This window comes from Crocodylus siamensis, chromosome 1, assembly GCF_052110815.1.
Source record: "Crocodylus siamensis isolate JL-2025a chromosome 1, ASM5211081v1, whole genome shotgun sequence".
Classification (NCBI taxonomy): domain Eukaryota; kingdom Metazoa; phylum Chordata; order Crocodylia; family Crocodylidae; genus Crocodylus; species Crocodylus siamensis.
In genome coordinates, this window is record NC_143395.1 from 109,614,275 (window position 1) to 109,618,578 (window position 4,304).

The window sequence follows — 4,304 nt, forward strand, 5'->3', positions numbered from 1 at the left end:
TGAAGAGGAGTAGGCCTAAATAACTTAGGAATTTAAATCCCCTTTTAAAAGATAACTTGGGCATTTAGGCTCCTATATCCAGGTGACTTTCACTAGAACTTAGGCTCCTAAATGTGAAGTCATTTTTTATAGTGGCACTAGCTCTTAACTGCTTTTGAAAACATTACCCAGGAAGGTTTAGTTCTGTGCACAACTTGTATCCAATTTGAAACCACAAATAACCATCTTCCAGAGCTAAGTTTCAGTTCAGAGGATAGGAACTTATGGGCTTAAATTACAACAAGAGATATTCAAGTTAGCCATTAGAAAAAAAAACAGCCCTTTCTAACTGTAAGTATAGAAAACTTCTGGATAGATTACCTAGGGAGACTCTGAAAACGCCATCAGTAGACATTTTTAGTTGTTTAGACAAAGATCTGTCAGGAATGTTTTTAGTGTAGTCGCTGCAGCTTTAGGGCAGGCAGTTGGACTAGTTGACCTCTTGAGATCTATTCTATCTGTTTTTTCCTATGATTCTGTGATTCTGGGAAAATGAAAGATACCATGTTTCTCACTAAGTTAGTAATATCCTCTGAAACTTCATTTATGTTGTGGAGAACAGTCCAGTAGATGGTGTGCTCGCTAAATTGCTCATAATGCTTCTTCATAAAATTGATGGCAGTGCCCACAATGATATTGAAAAATTTGATTGAAAAATTGTCCTTAAGACCTTGAGGAATCTTGTCTGCATCTTTATTAGCCAACTCTTTTACATAGCATATGTGTTCTTGGTTGACATGTGACCTTGAACCCTTGTTCTACTACAATTTTTTTCCTGCCTGCTTTGTGGTTATCTGTGCCTCAGTGAACACTCTTATGATGATACTCAAGGTTAATGTGCATAATGATTCAAGGAGTTTGAATGCTGTAACAGTTTTAATGCAAACATCCAGGACCATATAAGCAGGCTCTTTTAGAAGAATGTATAATACTATATTGAAGCCAGTGGGAAATGTGAGTCCAAATTTTGTGACTTCAAGGTAAACAGAAGCATTTCTCTTGTGTGAGTACAATAAGTATACAGTGCATATTTGAGATATAATTTGAGATGACTTCTACTTCTTTATCTTGCTTGTGCAGTATTCTCAGCAAGAATGTTTACTGAAGTTTTTCTAATGTGCCAGACAATGTCAGTGAGTGTCCATCACAGAGCATCAGATAAAGACTTATGATATGCATATGGAACAGACAGCAGCCAGACTGAAGTTCAGTATGCAAACCATTAAATACCAATGTATCTTCTCTTTATATATTTGCACCATTCTCTATTTTTTCCTATATATTGTTGAGTCTACTTTAATATTTTTTTCTGCAACATTCATAAAAGTAAAGGACCATTGTCTGATGGTTGTCTATTGTCAGTTGCAAATGCCAGCTCACCAAGTGTGGCGATTTCCTACCAATAGAATAAGTCAAAGAGTCGTGTGGTATTTAGTAATGATTCCAAAGTTATCAATTAATCATTGATTCTTTATCTTAGGTAATGAGATATTGGCAACATTTTCAAACTTAATTATTTAAAATTGGGAATTTAAATAAAAGGTTTGTGAAATGTTCAAGGGTACTATACACTCATAGTTCCTAATTCACTCATTTAAGTAAACAAGAGCTGCAGATAGCCAGCAACCCTTTAATTTAGTCACCTAAAATAGTCATTCAGATGTCTACCCTGGACATCCAAGTTTCAAAATAAGGCTCAAATGCTTCAACTGAGGAAACAAAATTCATCTAAGAAAAAAAGGCATGTTGATAGGACAAGTAGATATTTAAAAAGTAGAGAGAGATGGCAAGAAAGAAGATATAAACAAACGGTAAAAGATTTATCATTTTTAAATAGTGTATTTTTATAGTTCATTTCCTCAACAAGATAAAATCTAAAAAAAAAAAAATCTAAAAGGAAGTGTAGCATTTCATTAACGTATCAGAATTACCCTTCAGCAATTTCTTGCTGGTAATCACAACACCAAGTCCTTTTCTAAAAAAGTACAAAAACATTATTTCCCCCCTTCTCCACACAAAACATTTTTTAAACCCCAGACACTTGATCATAAGTAGGCTTTAATTTGTATCTACAGTGTGTTCTTCTCACTTCATTAGCCTTTGAATTTGTGACTGAACAGCAGTGTTTGGGCAGTCTATTGCCTAGTTGGAGATGTCAGAAGCAATTACTTTCACAGTTTTAAGATATTATCATACAAACTTTCTTTTTACACTATCTGCATGGACAGTACAAGCCAGGCCATTCATTAAGTATTTCTTCATATTTTATCAGCTGTCCAGAGCTCGCATCTCACCAGAGAGTATATCAGACTTTGCATATAAGCAGTAAGTGAAGCTAGAACCTTGGCTAAATTACTGTATTTACTCAAATATAAGATGACCCATCAATAATTAGATTTTATATATGTAAAATGTATAACTTTGTTATAATTTTCTAGGTCTGGAATCTAATTATTGGAGATTTGCCTTGAATTTATTCCCTTCCTTGCCCTGTGCCCTCCCCAATTTCTTCCCCCAGCAAGCCTCTTCTCCCACTTCTTCCCTGCTCTCCATGATCACATGGAAGTCAGGAGCAAATTTGGAAGCATGGGGCACGTCTACGTGAGACATATACCATGGAATAGACTAATTAGCTCTGCAGTAAACTTTTCAGCATGTACAGATGCAGGGTTATTAGGGTGGAGTAAACTAATTAATTCCAAGGCAGTAAATGCAAGTACTATCCTTCTGCAGAGTTTTTTACTCTACAGCAGTGCACACGTACACGCTGATGTGGCTGGCTGGGGCACAAGGGTGCTTCAGTGCAGGGGCTGCTTGCCAGCTACCCCTGCACTGGAGCACCACCATGCCCCAGCCAGCCCCTCCACCCAATGTTGAGCTGGGTTGGAGTAGCCCTGGGGAGGCAGGCTGACCCCCCAGGCCCTTTGCCAGTGGGGGGCTGTTCCAAGCTGGCTCAAAGTGCTGCAATCCCAGACGCATGTGTAAGTGCAGCACCCAGGAGCAATAAACACTAGTGTGATAAGTGCCAGAGTTTATTGCATTGTATTAAGATGCATGTGTAGGCCTGCCCACAGACCTTGAAATAAATATACATGTAGTAATTCACATATAGCCAAATTACTATATACCCATAGACTTAGTTCATCCAGAATTGATGCAGTTTACCTTTTTTGAAACTGCTGCAAGTTTTAGCACAAATAGTCCATAAACGGATTTTAAAGCAGCACATTTATATCTACTTATATATAGCACAAACTTTTTTTTTGGCTTAATGCCTAATTAGTTCTGAATTCCAAATCTACTGAGCTGAGCTTAGTCATTTAAGTCTGTGTGCCTCTACCACTGGACAAGTCTCTTCTCTTCCAGACCCATCAGTCTGGGACTTTGGTTACTCCCCAAAGCCATGTCAGGCATTCTACATGCAGGCCCCAAGTCCAAAGGCATTGGAGTTTGGATGCCTCCTAGTCTCACATGCTCCTAGTCAAAAGGCTGAAGGAGCAAGCCAGGGAGAAAGTGCAAATGCAGTCCCCCATTACCACAAAAGTGTACAGTTGAGTTTCCCACATTTGGTAAACTCACAGCGGTCAGCCTTCCCAGCGTGCAATGGATAGGCCTCATCCTGGGAGAACCTATTGATCATGGTATCTTCCTTGCCAGGTAAGTTATATGTAGCACAAACTATATGTGATATTAGTCCAAAGGCAAAAGGCTAATGATTTACCATGTAGTTCATTGAGGACAGGGTGGGTGGAACAGGTGAAAGGCAGCCAGAAACTAGAGCTGGAGCCCCATGTACTGTGGCAAGAGACACCCATCTGAAGCTCCCCAGTCTGCTCAGAGCAGTATAGCAGAGGCAGGAGCAGGAGGATAAACCACTGCTGAAGGCAAGCGGAGCAGAACAGCCCTACTGTCTCGTGCCCATGCCAGCACATGCAGCTTCTGGTGGGACTATTCCTGGAGTGACCGCAGCCAGCCGGTCCTGCTCTGCTTCCCTCACCTCCAGCGGTGGCTCATTCTCCACTCCTGCCCTTGCTGTGTCACTCTAGGTGGGTGGGGGGAAGCTTCAGCCAGACAGCTCCTGCTGAAGGCAAGGGGAGCAGAGCAACACCACGAACAGCCCTGCTGGACGCTGTGTGTAGTGGCTGGGGCCTGGGATGGCAGATGGGGATGCAGCATAGCCTGCCCTGGTGGGAATGAGTGCAGCTTGGCCCAACATGGAGCACTGCAGGGACTAGGCTGAAGGCTGGATCCATTCAGTTGGTGGG

At 40.9% G+C, this 4,304-nt stretch overlaps 1 non-coding gene across 1 annotated transcript; it reads right to left on the reverse strand.

Moving 5' to 3' along the window:
• Positions 1-3,543: 3,543 nt before the first annotated feature.
• Positions 3,544-3,704, reverse strand: LOC149873198 (U1 spliceosomal RNA). Its single transcript, XR_016440068.1, has one exon. It is a non-coding gene; the product is annotated as a U1 spliceosomal RNA (small nuclear RNA).
• Between the last annotated feature and the right edge of the window lie 600 nt (positions 3,705-4,304).